Source organism: Rhamphochromis longiceps, linkage group LG16 (assembly GCF_057381845.1).
Source record: "Rhamphochromis longiceps isolate RC_006_pf linkage group LG16, R_longiceps_female_GT1.1, whole genome shotgun sequence".
Taxonomy (NCBI): Eukaryota; Metazoa; Chordata; class Actinopteri; order Cichliformes; family Cichlidae; genus Rhamphochromis; species Rhamphochromis longiceps.
The window spans coordinates 3,983,619-4,000,799 of NC_140572.1; the positions used below are offsets into that span (position 1 = coordinate 3,983,619).

Below are 17,181 nucleotides of genomic sequence, written 5' to 3' on the forward strand. Positions count from 1 at the left end.
TATGTGACTGTGGTCTCTGGGGCCATTATCCTGAAACACTGGGGCTCAGCCCTGAAAGCTTTGCTATCTTCACCTGATAACAGCAGCTGTTTAAAGTTATTGAGTTTGACAGGGAAGTGAATGTAAATGTGAGACACTGTGTGCTCACAGCTAAAGGCTGCAGTCAGCTGTGTCAGAGCGTCCAATGAGCCTTTAATAAACACTCAGAGCTCCATGTTGATGAAGCTGTCATGTGTGAGCTTGTGAGGCTCCTTTAAACTGGCTCTGCTCTGTCAGATGCTCACCTCTTCTTCACTGTCTCATCAATCTGCTGCACTCTTCATCTCCTCCTCTCTCTGCTGTCCTGTTTAAAAAAACAAACAAATCAGCGTTAGCCAATCAAACTCTGTGCAGATGCTGCAGCTACAGCTGATATGTCATTCAGCTGTTCATCAATCAGCTTCTGCTGCCGTTTATTCGGCTCTTACTCTGAACACGTGCAGATCTAGGAAGATTTTCTTGGGGTGTCAAAATCAAAGCGTTTGTTTTTTCAAACACACGTGCAGGTGTTTATATCACATATGGTTTAAATGATTCAAATGCAGTAAGTATACATGTTTCATATATCGTCTATAACTGAATTATGTTCTGTAGCCTACATAATGAAACACTTTAGTTGCATAAAACGTGAATTTTGATTTTATGTACTGTATATGTCACAGCATCGCAGTGTGGATGTGGAGAAGAGAGGACCCAAACGCAGGCCTCACAGGTGGTGAAGGCTGGTGTTTATGACAGAATGACAGAGTCTGAGATGGATGACTGACTGGAAGACCAGCTGAACAGAAACGACACATGTGGGACTGACAAAGACACTGAACTGGAGGACACTCAGGACTTACACAGGCTAATGATAATGATCAGGGTTCATATGCCTTTTTCAGGGTCAAATTCAAGCACTTTCAAGGTCCCTTTTCAAACTTTTCCAGCACATCCCTCCCTCACCGCAAAAACAAAATGCATGTTTCAATTCACATCACCTCAGTAAGACCATGTGAAAGTTAAGACAAATCATCCTAGGTGAACTTAAACACCTTTGTTCCCTTTTTGTTAAGAAATAGAAAAACACTCCACACAAAAATACTGCAAAAGGAAACTGTCGCCTTATATAAAGAGTGTATAAACTCAAAATGCACATGTCACTTAAAAATTAAGATGTGAACAAATCAACTTGTTAGATATTCTTCTCCTGTTGAAAAAACCCCCAAAAAGAAATAAATAAGTCTTCTCATCAGATATTGATGCTTCTTTCCTGTGTGACAGAAAATAGGAGACAGATGTTTGTTTGTTTTTTAAGTTAATTCCCAATAAATCTGTTTTATTGCTAACTACATTGCTGTCTGTATTATTGCTGAAGTCCTAAACGATCACCTTTAAAGTGCTAATAACATCATGTCAGACAGGCATGGAGAACAGCACTGACTGGGAGGCTTTGAACACATCACATAGTTCAATTCAACATATACGACTTTAAGAATGCACAAGCATCTACTTAAAATCTATTTAATTTATCATCTGTGATATTATTATATACAATTCCAATGTATGTTGTTCATCTCACTTAAATAAACAGGCAGCCTTAAAGTATGAAATATTCATATACAAACACACATAAATGTGTGTACTGTCTCAGTGGCTGATTATGCCCCACAGGCCTCAGTGTGAGCTTGGAGACATTTATAATGTTTAAGTAGTTTGATGTGTCGGTGCTGACCACAAACACAGTTTGAATGAAACTTTGGTAGCACAGAAACAAGAGGCTATTCTTTGTGACCATATGGATCAGTCATATTACCGTTATTTCACCCAAAGGCACCAAGTTAATACTCAAAAAAGCTGCAGCAATACACACGAATATAAACAGTACTTGGTGACAACTTTGCTTTTAGCCTCTAACCCTCTGGTGTCCAGGGTGTAATTGGCTGTTTCTGACTACTTTTGATTTGTTCTCTAGATTTCACCTTTAAAAACTGTTTCTCTTGCCAATCTGTTATTTACTCATTTTGACAAACTGTAAATATGTAAATATTGTGCTTAAAACATGAGTAGAAAGTGATATTTTTGACTGTAAAAACCAGAAGCATGTTTAACAAATCATTTTCATAACTTGAAATGCAAATAGAAATTGTGCATTTTTAAAAAATATGCACAAGTTTTGCAAACAACAAAGTTATTTGGTACTGTTGAGCTAAAAATGCAGCCGAGGCTCAGACGTTTTTAATATAACCATTTCAAACTATGTACAGAACAATCAGCTGTTCTGCATCAAAGAAGAAGACACACAAATGATTTATGCAACTCCAAAAAATAGTTTGTGTCACTCTGACACAGATGAGAACAGCACAGGGATAAACCTGCAGGTCTGACAGCAGCTGTGTCAGCGTTTACACTGCAACCTGCCTTTGGTGGCTTTAAGGCAGCAACTGTGGCGTTCACTAGTAGAACTGACACACAAAACAACAACTACACACTAACTACACAAGACAACACACTAACCTGAGACTCCAAACACGGTAAACGTCTCAAACCTCTCACGTATAAAAACTCTCTCTCGCTGGTCACTCCTAAAACTTCCCCCTCTTCCCAAACAACCAAATGTCACATGTTGTGTGGGATTGAACAAAAGTATTTTATCAGTACAATAATAATAATAATCTGCGGTATAATCATTGCCTTAACAATGTAACAGAGCTTTAAGATGGCCTTAAAATGTTTATGCATACTGTTATCATATTAACCTTTCATTCCAGATGATTCATTGTTATCTTTTATTCATTTATCTCTTTTTATTATTATTATTATTTACAACATTTATTCCATATATTATATATATATATATATAGTTTTAGTAAACTGCTAACACATTTGAGGGTGGCCTCTGTTTGACTGTGAGCGTTAGTGGGTGAGGTGAGAGGTGACACAGAGTGTCAATTGAGGTCAGGACACACATACACACACACACACACACACACACACACACACACACACACACACACACACACACCTGCATACACTGTAGGTAGGCTATGTTCTAGGTGAGAGTTTAGATATCTGCTGGTCACTGCATTTTTGTGCGTGCAGAATTGTTAAGTTTGTTGCAGAAGCAGGGTTTGAGGTTTTGGAGAAGCGAGGGGAGACGAGCCACAGGAAGACATCTGGCGCGGAGGCGAAGAAGATGCACTTTTGAACTTTGTTAAAATCGTTAACGAAACGTTTGTGGTTTTGAACCTATGTATCTATTGTATCTGTTTCACGTTGAAGGGGCGTCATTTAATTTAAAACATCTGATTGTGTATTGTTAAAGCAGAGATCAATGCTGTCTGCGTACAGCGGTCTCTCCACGCATGCATTTCATTAAAATCATCGTTTGACTTCACCCGGCTGGATCAGTGTGGTTATTGGATTACCTCCTGTATCCCTCCTTAATATTTGAACCCTAACAGTTGCCATATCATTTTTTGATTGGTCCACACGGTACATTTTTCCACCAATAGGGAAGGAGTGTTTTTCTTTCTCTTTTTTCACTCACAATCAAAGCGTGTCTGCTAGCGCTCTCCTTAGAAAAGGCTATTTTTACCATTTCTTCCCGGAGTAAACGCCACTGTTGTATTCAGAAAAAAAACATCGGTTTTACGTTGCCTATCAACACAATTTAAAACCTGGTACATAGTTTGAAATCCGCACGTTCGACCCAAGTTGAAATGGAGACTCTGGGTCCGTCGACCCCAGAGGGTTAATTAGAAAGCCTTAAGTTAGCTAGTTATGTATCAGGCTAATGTTTAAAGCTTTCACTTGAGTAAATTAATTCATATTACTGCTAAGCAATGTTAGCTAAGTTCACAGCATATTCCATAATAGCGCTGCCATACTGCATCACACTCAGTGCATTTCAATCATTTCTACAGCGAGTTTGATAGCTAGCAAAATAATAATCATAATTTTAAAAAATAGCATGTGTAACGTACACGTACTGGAAAATTATTTACTAGCACTCACCTATCATGCAACTGGAGAGCGCAAACTCCGCCATTTGTTCCATCAAACACTCATTAAAACAGCGACCTACAGGTATGTTAGCGCACTCATCGCCGACTGTCCGAGGGAGGGGCGGGGTCACACGTTGAAACAGACGCAAGGCAGCCAGGCGGGGAAATTTTGCTTTTACATTTTGCGACTCATTTTATTTCTCTATCTGATAAGAAAACTATTCAATCGGATAGTTGTTTGTGGTGAATGAAATACAGTTACACTTTCAAGCACTTTTAAGCACCACATCTGAAATTCAAGCACTTTTCAAACCTTGAAAAGACAACATTAAAATTCAAGTATAACTTATAAACACATGTTCATACTTTTATTCCACAATCAGAGAGAAAGAAACAGAGAGAGAGTGCAGGACAGACAGACAGGTGACAGTCTCAGGTGTACACACTGCTACACAACAGCACCAGAGAAGCAGGATTTAGTGTTTGTGTTATTACGAGTGTAAACAAGAAGAGTTCCAGATGGTGCAGTGGACACATGTGTGACTGCTGTGATTAAAGCATCTTTCTTTCAGCTTAACGAGTGAACCGTCAGCTCGTTCAAACACACGTTAAAGTGCGTTTGGCTCGACACCACCGAACAGAGGCAGCAATATAACACAGCTAACATTAACAGTGCAGTGGATCCTGCTTGTGCCGTGATGTTCAGGACTGCAAACCGAGCAGCATCACTGACTTTCAGCTTGTTGTGTTTGTGGATATATGACTGACTTTAATTATCCACAAAATCATCACATTCTCTGTCAGATTAACTTCCGCTATTGAACGGCGTATATTTTAAAGGCTTTAAAACCAAGTTAGTACAAATATCACTAATGTCACATAACTTTTCCTGAATGTGGTCAACAGTAATGTTTTAATGTTCTTAAACATTCACAAATAAATAAGTGACATCATATTCAGTACTTACTTTTGACAATTCACTCTTCGGACGCACCCTTCTGCCGTCTGCCGTCTGCCGTATTTTGGAGAAGGGTCTGGCTGCAGCCACTGGGGAGCGCCATTCTTGTGGGGTATTTTGCGGCAAAATTATCCACACCCACCGGCGCGCTATGAATTGTGGGATATATGGGACCACGAAGCGTGCACCGGACCACGCTTGATATTTGGGGAAATCGACAGCGCATTTGAAGTACACTTCGAATTGGGACAGCCGTCGTCGCGTGGCGGTGACGTAACCGCACTCAAAATGCATACTTCAAGCGTGCAGTCTCTTAATTGGGACACAGCCTTCGTGGCCCAACATATCCCAGAATGCACAGCGCGGCGGTGGGTGTGGATAATTTTGCCGGGAAAAAAAACGGCGGAAGAGTAAACTTTTAAAAGTAAGTACTGAATATTATGTCACTTATTTAAGTGTGAATGTTTAATAACGAAGAACATTAAAACATTACTGTTGGTCACATGTCAGCAAAGTTATGTCACATTAGCGATGTTTGTACTAACTTGGTTTTAAAGCCTTTACTTTAAAATATACGCCGTTCAATAGTCGACCTTAATCTTACAGAGAATGTGATGATTTTATGGATATAAGTAAGAAAGCACTGAGACAAATGTAGTAATGCCAACATATTAAAAGAAAAATATTTGTCTCTCATATATATAACACAGTTATATATACAGTGTCAAAGAAACCTGTCTTTGAGTGAAGATTTAAGGTGACAGGAAATATAAATAATATAAATAAATGCAGCTTGAATCTTTACTGAAGCTCAGTATTTGAAACAGAGTTCATTCACTGCTGTAATAACTAATAATGATTGAAATTATAACTTTAATATTGGCCATATTATATTTACATTACCAAAGTGAGATGACTTTATCTCATGAACAACATCAGCTAATTGTTATTTACTAGCTAATCTTAAATGACTGTTCAGCACAGAAATGAAGCCCAACAATCATGATTTCACAGTCCTGTGGTCTCAGCCTCAGATACTCAACTAATCAAAGCTCATGTAGAAACAAACAAACAAATGAACAAAAGCTGTATGAAACGTTTCCACCTGTTAGTGTCATGGTTGCTAGGCAACCTGAGCAGCGCGACGGAGGCTAGACCGTCCCATTTCACAAGCCTCTCACTTCCGGCCTTAGCAGTCTTTGAGTACGCGGCCTTTGTTGACCGTTAAGGCTGCAGACCCTGAATTGGGATACAGCCTAAATGTCTCGCAGCACAACACAACAATGGCTGAGCGTAATTGTGCGGACATATTTTACCTCCGCAAACAGCTGAGATGTGGTTTGCGATACATGTAGCAAAAAAAGTGAGGTGTTGTGGCCATACTTGCCAACCTTGAGACCTCAGAATTAGGGAGACATTCAAAAGGGCTGTTGGGGGGGGGGGGGATAAATACATTTTACAGTGTTTATTTATTGGATAAAATGCGTTAAATGTCACCGTTATTATTGGCCGGCCCGGAAACAGCGGGGGTTTCCAAATTCAGAGGCTGCTTCCACCTGAGGACCCGGCCTTCGTGGTCTAAAGAAAGCCGGGTAGCATAGCTGGACTGGCCATCGGGCATACCGGGCATTTGCTTGGTGGGCCGATGGTGATTTTTCATTTTTATGTGCCGATGTTTTTTTTTATTTTATTTTTTTTCCGTAACGGTATAAACACTGAAAGGTGGTGGATTAGCCAGATGCTGGGAGATGTGTAAAAATAACTCAATTGTTTGGTGGTGGCTATGGTGGAGCTTCCACAGATTCAGTAACATTAGCAAGTGGTGGAGGCCAGCAGATGCAACACGCTGGCAGGGGGATGACAGAAAGGCGGGAGGAGCAGAGACCCGAGGTGGTGAATTGAACTTCAGGTAAGAAGTTATGACCTGCAGTCCATCTGTGTCAGATATAAACCAAGTTTAGGTGGAGTTTATTTTCGTTGTGCTGACTTTTTACAGTCAGTTACAATAATCAGAATCAGAATCAGAAAACTTTATTGATCCCTGGGGGAAATTATTTTTTGTTACAGTGCTCCATTTTAAACCAACATTAAGACAAGACAGACAATACACTAACGAAGAATAGTACAATATATACACATATATACATACATACATACATAAGTCACTCATAAATAAATATTTGGAAAAGAAACATGTGTAGCTGTAGCAGCAAACAGTGTGTTAAGTGGATGCGTTGTACAGGGAGATGGCCACAGGCAGGAATGATTTCCTGTGTCGTTCAGTGGTGCTTTTCGGTAATCTCAGTCTCTCACTGAACGAGCTCCTGTGACTGACCAGCATGTCATGGAGTGGGTGGGAGGTGTTATCCAACATTGTCTTTATCTTGGACAGCATCCGCCTCTCCGACACCACCTTGAGGGAGTCCAGCTCCATCCCCACAACATTGCTGGCCTTACGGATCAGTTTATTAAGTCTGTTGGCATCTGCGACCCTCAGCCTGCTCCCCCAGCATGCAACAGCATAGAGGATCGCACTGGCCACAACAGACTCATAGAAAATCCTCAGCATTTTCTGGCAGATGTTGAAGGACCTCAGTCGCCTCAAAAAATAGAGACGACTCTGGCCCTTCCTGTAAAGTGCTGTGGTGTTTTTAGCCCAGTCCAGTTTATTCTCAATGTGTACTCCAAGGTATTTATAGTCCTCCACAATGTCAACACTGACCCCCTGGATTGAAACAGGGGTCAAGTGTTTCCTGGTCTTCCTGAAGTCCACGATCAGTTCCTTGGTCTTTGCCACATTGAGCTGCAGATGATTCTGCTCACACCACGTGACAAAGGAGTCGACCACAGCCCGGTACTCTGTCTCATCATCCCTGCTGATGCATCCAACCACCGCAGAGTCATCAGAAAACTTCTGAAGATGGAGGTCTCTGTGCAGTGGCTGAAGTCTGTGGTGTAGAGGGTGAAGAGGAAGGGGGAGAGGACAGTCCCCTGTGGTGCCCCTGTGTTGCTGATCACCTTGTCAGACACACACTGTGGGAGACGTACATATTGTGGTCTTCCTGTCAGGTAATCAACAATCCAGGACACCAGAGAAGCATCCACCTGCATCGCTGCTAACTTATCACCCAGGAGGGTCGGCCTGATGGTGTTGAAAGCACTGGAAAAGTCAAAAAACATGACCCTCACAGTGCTCGCCGGCTGGTCCAGATGGGTGTAGACACGATTGAGCAGGTAGATGATGGCGTCCTCAGTTCCGAGACGAGGCTGATAAGCGAACTGAAGGGGATCCAGATGTGGTCTTACTATGGGTCGCAGCTGGTCCAGGATGAGCCTTTCCAGGGTCTTCATGATGTGGGAGGTCAGTGCCACGGGCCTGTAATCCTGGGGGCCACTGGGACGTGGCGTCTTTGGTACAGGGACGAGGCATGATGTCTTCCACATCACCGGGACCCTCTGCAGACTCAGACTCAGCATAAACAGTTTATGAAAGACTCCACACAGCTGGGGGGCACAGGTCTTGAGGACAAGGGGACTCACTCCGTCTGGTCCAGCAATAACTCGTACTGAGTACTAGCTAGCATGACGGAGTTTATATACTGCTGGGTCGGTGCTTTGATATTATTGATGTTGAACTTGTTTTATCTTATTTTATTTATAAAGTTAGTTATTAGAATTTCCAACCGTCCTGTAAAAAACGGAATCAGATATTCAGAGAAAATATTACGCGTTTGGTATTGAGCTGAAAGGGGACGCAGTTTGTCCCGGACTCCAGCTACAATGAAAAAGACACAAAGCTGGAGTTATTCTGTGTCTTTGCTGCACAGCTGCCTCTTCTTCTCTCATTCTCTCCCCTCCCTCTGCTATTGCTACTTGTGAAACTGATCAATGATCAGCTGATCGGCTTTTCTCCCTTGTTTGTTTATCGCCCACTTTGCGCCAGAAAGAAGAAACTAGCGGATGTCGCGCTAAACAACAGCAGCACGTTTAAGCTTGATGAGCTGTTGTTAGAATTTATTTAATATTACTTTCTAGTATCAGCTGATGTTTGCTGGAGCCACAGCTGTAAAGCTGCTGGTCATGATGGTTTGGATATGTGGTGAGAGGGAAACATGAAGATGAAACCAGGAGATGTCCTTACTGAATCATCAGAGCTGAACAGGTGATGGAGAAACAGGTTTACCTTTTAGGTGACATGGATGAGTTGAAGGGAAGTTATGAACTGTTTCTGAGAGACAAATAACACCAGGATCCTTTTCTAAGTAGCTGACAGCTGGTAACTGTGCAGGGGCGGGTCTAGCAAAGTGTTGCCAGGGGGCAGGTAGGGCATTAACAGGGAGAGGGGGGCACAAAGAAATACTTTTCTTTCTTGTTCTCATTTAAAATGTCTCACTTTTAACAAATAATTATCTGAATCTTACAACAAACGTTTTCATCTGATGTAAAATGTATAGAAATCCATTATTGTACATAGTCATTTTTTTAGGGTCCCATCATAATTTCTTCAGAAGTAAGTATTGCATATGATGCCAGTATTTCCCCACATTTTCTAGATTCTGCACCAGTACTGTGTGTAAAATGCATCAAAAAGTCAGTTTTATTCTTTTTCACCTGTCTTTCTGTCTCCTTTCACTTTTTAAAGGTTGCCATGTTAGAGCAAATATTTTGCCCTGCCGTGCTGTTTATTGATGTGGCAAATGAATGGTTTATGAAAATATATCTAAATCTGTCATCAGTAATCAGTAATGATCATGTGTCACCTCTAGTCTCTGTCTTAATGTCAGGTTTCCACCGTGTGTTGTAGATGTTCAGGAGGTTAACTCGACCAACAGTCTACTTTCAGGTGCTGTTTAGAATACCAGGACAGGGAGGATGGTGTAGGTTTAAGTTTATTAGACTGATACATACTGTATATACCAACAAGACAGCGTCCATCACTGTGACAACAGCGTTTGTTTTCATTCAAAGGATTGATGGTTTTCTCTATAATACCTGATGGGCCGGTCTCTAGTCAAAACGGCCGGGACGATTTTTTGTTCCAGTCCAGCGTTTATTCAGCTGTGTGAAAATCCCGGAGGAACCCTCCCGAGGGATTAATAAAGTTAAATTTAATTTAATCTAATCTAATAACTTTAATCTCAGCCAAACCGATTTACCCACGAACAAATAAAACACTGAAAAAGCCAAACAATAACATTTTTAAGTTATCAAAGTGACTTATATATCATGTTTAACCCGAGTGGTGAAAGACCGCGGGGGTTTGAAAACGATGTCGGTCGGCTCAGATATTTGAAGTGTACACAGCTACATTCTCACCTGAAAATATTTTAAAAGTCTTTTTTGCAACCCAGAAAGAGAAATAAGAGTAATATTAAAACTAAGTCGCTGCCGCCATTGTTGGAAACTGGAATTGGCTGGGCCGCGCTATGAATTCTGCGATATGGTTTTTCAATTTTGATGTCCAGGTGGAAAATCGGGAGAAATTCGGGAGAATGGTGGCTCCGGGAGATTTTCGGGAGGGGCACTGAAATTCGGTATTCTCCCGGAAAAATTGGCATATATGGTTGTGGGAACATCACTAACCTTGTCAAACACCTCAGAGTAAATCATATCACAGAATATGACGAGCGTATGTTGAGGTGAACTGAAGAGGAGGACAGGGACAGGTGCTGCTAGGGCGAGACAGACGTCTCTCACGGAGTCCTTTAGTGCTGCAGGCAGGCAAGGTGTTCAAATAGCCACAACTTCAGGTTTTTTATTTCTGTATGATGAACTCTGAATTATTAAGTGATAAGAACAAGTAATCTGATGTCCTGTAATCATTATGATGCTATAATTTGAGATACAATAAAGAAAATAAGTTTTTGTACAAAGTATCGGTATCAGATCAGTATCGTCGATACCACCCTGAATATTACTTGGTATCGGATTGGAAAGGAAATCAGTGGTATCGCACATAACTACTGCTAGCACACTCTGCTAGCAGCTCTGCTAGCTAAGCAACTCATGTTAAAGGTCAGAGATAAGAAATGAGGTGATGCTTCAGGGAGTTATGTCACAGACTAGCAGAATTTAGTCATTCAGCATAATATTTAATCCTTATTATCTGCTCCTGTCACCTCTGTTTACCTCTGAAAACAAGAACATTTAGCCAACAGTTTACTAGCTTTAGTAAATTATGAACAGGCATCAGCGCGGTCACCTATACTGTCCTTTAGTGCTGGAGCAGCAGGAACACCAGTTAATCTGAAACCCTTTTTTCTCTCTGAAACAAAGTGACAGCAGGCTGAGTCAAAGACAGAAACCTTATTTAAACACCAAACATTCACCGGCTTCACTTCCTGATCCAGGATTCAAAGAGGACGTTGAACTTACTCAGCTTCTTCTTCTCTTGAACGTCTTCACTCTGCAGCTCTCTGCTGCCTGGACCAGGTCTGTGTAGAAACAGAGAAAATCCTCTGCTTCTTCTCCGTCAGCAGTCCTCTGTGTCTGCAGACTGCGTCAGATTAAACACTTCACACCAGCAAAGAGTCTGAAGCTCACAGGTCAAAGGTCAGCTGCTGCACCTTGTGTGATATTAATTTGATCAATCATTATCTTGCAGCAGGTTTCTGCTCCAACTCCAACACACAGAAAACAACCCTGAAAACAAATCAGATGATGTGTGGGTGTGTCTGCAGGCTTCAATAGATGAGCATTAAACACTCAGCAAAGAGTCTGAAGCTCACAGGTCAAAGGTCAGCTGCCACACTGTCTATAACAATTCACTTTTGAACAGTAGATAGCCTGTAGGCGTCTCTGCAGTGATAAACAGTTTACACATTAAACACTGAACCATAAAAGAAGCTTGAGCTGCAGCTCACAGGTCAAAGCTCAGCTGCTGCAGCCAGTTATGAGTTTAAATAAATCATTAATCATGATCTTTTCCCTCTCAGCTCTTTCACTTGGCCTTGGGGTGTTTTGACGGAGCTACACTGTATGTTTCAAATGTTGTAAATAAATTGGGAGTTAGGGCTGGGCAATATGGCCTAAAATCCATATCACGGTATAATTTGAAGCATGTGCGGTAACGATATATATCGCGATATATTCTTTTCTTCTGTATATCGTATTTTCCACACTATAAGGCGCACTTAAAATGCTTTAATTTTCTCAAAAATCAAGAGTGTGCCTTATGTATGAATTCTGGTTGTGCTTACTGACCTCGAACCGATTTTGGCTGCAGAAACCTGTTAAAAATGTTTTAGCACAACTTTGGTAAGCCGCACTGCTTGATGGATTGTCAGAGCATTACGGCTGCCGTGGGGAGCTTTGCGGAGTAATCTGGGTCCTAAACTCCATCCACTTCAGGTCCCAAAGTCAAACAAACACTGAGAGTTAAAAACGGTCTAAATTCTTTCATCTTTAATAAAATCATCAGCGTTGCTGCTTTACCAGGTGTAACAATTAAGTTTAACATCCAGGCATCCATGAAAACAGAATTTATTAAATTTAACGGAGTTAGAAGTTAACAGGAAGTTAGCTTGCTAGTTTACACCTAAACATTTCATACCATGTTCTGACTGAGATTTTTGAAACTAATTCAAACAGCTCTGCTATCACTTCCAACATAAATGAAGACAGAAAACTAAACAGCAGTGGCGTTTGCAGGGTTACTGAAGTTGGACTACCTGGTATATAATGTTGTGCTACGTGATTGCTAGCGACACAGCTATGTTAGCATAACATTAGCACAGTGAAGCCGAAGGATGAACGCCAACTCTTTTTCCACTCGATAAAAGTTAACGTGAGTGATTCTGGTGGTCAGGGACAAATGCAATCGCATAGCAGGATGCTGTACACGGGCCAAACTTCAGTCACGAGAACAACTGAGATTATTCATCCACAACACGAGGCTAGTTATTAATATACTGCCACAACATGGGAATAGAGCAGCTGCAGAGAATTCAACATTAATGAATCAATGTTACGGAAGTGGAGGAAGCGCAGTTTTTGGCTTTCCCCGCGTTTCAAAAGTGCTTCATCTCTTTGCTGTGACTGTCACCCAGCATAATTGCAGAGGATAATGGTTTTAGCCGCTGCGATGCTTTCGACCAAAACAGGTGCAGCTTGATGACATCATCACATGCGCTGTCGCGATAGAGCGGTATAGTCAAAATCTCTATCGTTGACCAAATTTAATCGATTCTGTCGTTTATTGTTTATATAGCCCAGCCCTACTGGGAGTGATTTTGTTGTATTGGTTTGTTTTTTGGTTTTATGTTTCCATGTAGATGAATGAAGACAGATTCACTCTTACCTTTTCAAAATGTCTATAAGGTAGACGAGGTCTATGCTTTTCTGCCTCTTCACAGATAATCCCAGTGATTTTCCCTTGGTCTGAAATCTCACCTGATCTTGTGATATTGAGAGTCATCTGCCTTTGAGGCAGCTAACTAAACAGTGTTCTCTAAACTCTAACTTTAATATACTTTGATATATTTCAGATTTCTGAGCTCTGCTCTGACTCCGTGCCAGTAGCTCCTTAATATGACTTTAGTTTGATCAATAATTAACCTGCAGAAAGTTTCTGTTCCCACTCCACCACGCTGAACAACCCTGAGAACAAATAATATGATGTGGGTGTGTCTGCAGGCTTCAGCACTGTGAGCATTAAACACAATAAAAGACTCACAAGTTCCTGCTCAAAGGTCAGCTGCCTTTAGATCAATCATTAACCTGCAGCAGGTTGTGGCCTGATGTGTTTGTAAGAGTTTCACTTTCAGGAGGAGAAGATTTAAACGAGTCACACAAATGTGAACTACAAAGTCTGTGACACACAATTTAGTGCAAACTGCAGTAAATCTGACCTGAAGAAATCCAGTCTTCTGCCTGTTGTGGTTGTGACAGCTGCTCGTAGGAGACTGTTGTGAATTTTAGCACTACGGTTAGCATTTACAGGATATTGTTTTTGATGATATTATACAAAGAACCCTGTTTCTGCAATGCCCTTTGTTTGAACTTCATCTCCTCTTGCTGTGACCCCACGGCAACTTCCTTTGGCCTGCTGGTCTGGAAAATCCAACAGTTCATCTATATGTAAAGAAGGCACTTAAACTGGAACAGGCATAGCTGCGTTGATCCTGCCGTGGTATAGTGGGACAGTGCATTCCTCGAGTGCACATCAAGTTTGCAGCCTGCTAAAGATCACACACAATTGATTATGTGCCTCTAGGTATATATGGTTAAACATTTCCTAATGCAAATAACTAAATGCAGTATTCTACCATGTGCAAACTTATATCACTAAAGGATTCTAAATGTCTAGTGTTTAATGGACCTGTCAAAAGTATGTTGAGATTATAGAAGGCCCCTTTCAGAGCTAGGGGGAACTTCCTTATATGGTTGTAACTTGTAACTTGAAACTTGTTGACACACGAACCCTTCTGCCTATAAAAACCCTGCACAGAAGAATAAACTTTGAGTTGATTTTGGGAAAGCAACCTGAAGCAGTCTCTGTATCATTTTGTTCTCCCAGGCTACTCCCGGCGCTGTAACTAACCCGCTGAACGGCATACCTGAGCTTACTTTGAATAATTAATCTTATACAAAACTCTGCTTATCGCTGCCCACGTCTCGAAGGAAACTCGATCCACGGATGACCCGGAAGGAGAGATTTCTTTCAGAGAGTTTGTTTGTAGGAGGTGGAGATGTTCTCAGATCAAGTGTGTAATCGTCTCTTTGTGTAGACGCTAAAAGCTGTGAGCCAAAACTCTCTGCTCTGAAACTCTTCACTCAGTCCTCACGCTGAGAGTTTAGAGGCTGAACTTCTTGTTCCTCCATAACACTTTTCATGAAACAGCAGAAATGAGCTTGTGTTTCTCAGCAGTGCGCACACAGAGAACCGATCCTCTCTCCTCAGTCTGAACAAATCAAAGTGAAACGTCAGTGAAAACACAGCTGCTGATCAAACTGTGTCAGATTAATGCCTCAATGTTTCACTGTGAGGTTAAAAAATACATAAAAATGATTTAAAGAAGTAGGAGGCAGATTTTCACAATAAGAGCACTTTGTTTTTAATTCAGTTAATGTCAAATTGTCATCAACACCTCTGTGTGGTCTCCGTCTCTGAGCAGATTCAGGCATTACTCAAATAATAAAGGCTTTTTTTCACTATTATACTTTTCATTAGTCTCCAGGTTGATGATTATAAACAGAATTATTAAAGTTTTTATCATTTCAGGCTGAAAATCAACATGAATTTGGTTTTAATCAAAGAAGCTCCTTTAATGTGTGTCATTAAAATCCTCACACAGACTTAAAAAGGCGACATTAACATTAAAATAAATGAAAGAAGCTTCAGCTGAGAGCTTCATGCAGTCATCATCAGCAGCTCATAGCAGTCACAGCTCTTTATTACGCAGCTTTGCAGGAATTAAAGTGGCTGAAGTGTCAGAGTTTGTGTGAGAAGCTGCTTCATGGACAGCTGTACACACGTCTTTATTATTTCTTCATAAATCAAACACACAGGTTTGTCTGTAGATGATTTAAAGTGTGTCGTTGTGCAGTTAAAGCTGTTTGTGTGACGCCCTGACCTCCTGTGAATGAAACAGCCAATCAGATCCATCAGAGAGAGAGAGAGCAGGAAGTGTTGTGTGTTTGTGACAGAACAAGGAAACAGTGATGATGATGAACATACAGGTCCTCTGATGTTTCCTGTTACAGTAACGCTTGTTCATCTGTTGCTCTCCTACACTTTCCTATAAATAAAGGAGAAAAAGTCCGTTTAGTTTCATTTCCTACAGCTCAGAGTTACACTTCACATTCCTGCATTTACATGTTAACATGAAACACAGACAGACTCAGAACATCTGGAACATCTGCACTTTGACCCAAACTGTTATAGCAGGATATTTTCTACATATTTCTTATGTTGGACCTGTTTTAACTGTAAACGACCTGTAATCATCTGTAAATGGTGTGAGACACACTGAGGCCACCTACAGGGCAGCTGGGGAACAGCAGGGATCTGAAATCATATGAAATGTTAGTGAGTGAGAAGAACAAACGGACTTAAGATGGCTCGAAGTGATCAAAGTTGATCTAAAACAGAAGATGAATCCACTGATTCTTTGTAAAGTCGATCTGCTGCTCACATGAATCCATGAAAGATTTATTTCACTGAATGTTTGTTCAAAGCTCATTTCAACCTGTTGAAGTCATGAATGAAAGTGCAGACTGAGAGTGGATCACATGATGTTTAAGGTGTGTCATGTGACATGTTCAGTATTGTCACACATGTCTAGATTGTCCCTGATATCATAACTGCTCAAACACTGATGATTATATTTGAAGAATTATTCCTGATGGCAGCAAAGTTTGAATGGAGCTCTCTGTCTGTGCTGATTTGTCGCCCTCTGGAGGTCAAAGCACAAACTGCATGATGTCACTGTAGCCACCACAGAGACAGGAAGTGTTTTTAAATGATGAAATATGTCAGTGATGCTGATAGTGTGTTCATCACAGACGTTCAGGCTTCATGTTGACATGATTCAAAGTGAAAGCAGAGAAACTGGAATGAATCAGGTGTTTTTACCTGGTGTAAATGGCAACACATTAAAGGTGTATAGACAGTAGAGATGTTTTAAAAATCTTTAAGAACAGTTCAGTAGCAGCGCCTCGCTCGTCACTTCTCATGGTAGATGACTTTAAACTATGGCCCGATGTTAACTACATCCACATTATTAATGACTTGTATTTTCCGAAGGCGTTGTTGGCGAGGAATTGTGTAATTATAAGAGCACCGAGGCGTATAATTACCTGCACAGCAACTACATTTATAAAGTACTGCTCAACAAACAAGACGACTTTATTTTTCTTGAAGCAGCTGTAGAGCCGAGCCAGAGCGCTAATCAAGCTAAACACTTAGCAAGGCTAATGCTAAGAGAAAGTGGAGTAGTGGAGACAGTCGGCTGTTCCTGTATCGCCGGATTAGGGAAATCATGTAGTCATGCTGCTGTTCTGTGGAGGGTATTTCACTTATCTGGATATCACAATGTTTAAATGACTGAAACAGAAACACTGGACAGGTCAAAGGCTGACTGGGGAGTCACGCTACTGCCATCTAGCCAAGTATTACATGGAGCACTGTTTACTGTTCACATGTCAAAGCCACTCGTTAACTTTGTGTGGGCTGTATGCTGCACAATAACAGGTTAA

The 17,181-nt window shown here is 41.1% G+C and overlaps 2 protein-coding genes across 3 annotated transcripts in view; both read right to left on the minus strand.

Annotated features, from left to right (window-relative positions):
- Nucleotides 1-343, minus strand: part of LOC146650412 (NLR family CARD domain-containing protein 3-like) — a 39,977-nt gene extending 39,634 nt beyond the window's left edge. For both annotated transcript variants that reach the window (XM_085385472.1, XM_085385473.1), the window contains exon 1: nt 285-343. The gene's annotated coding sequence lies outside the window, so the exon portion shown is untranslated. The remainder of the gene's footprint in view (nt 1-284) is intronic.
- Nucleotides 1-17,181, minus strand: part of LOC146650407 (uncharacterized) — a 183,151-nt gene that overhangs the window by 155,270 nt on the left and 10,700 nt on the right. The gene's annotated exons all lie outside the window — the stretch shown is intronic.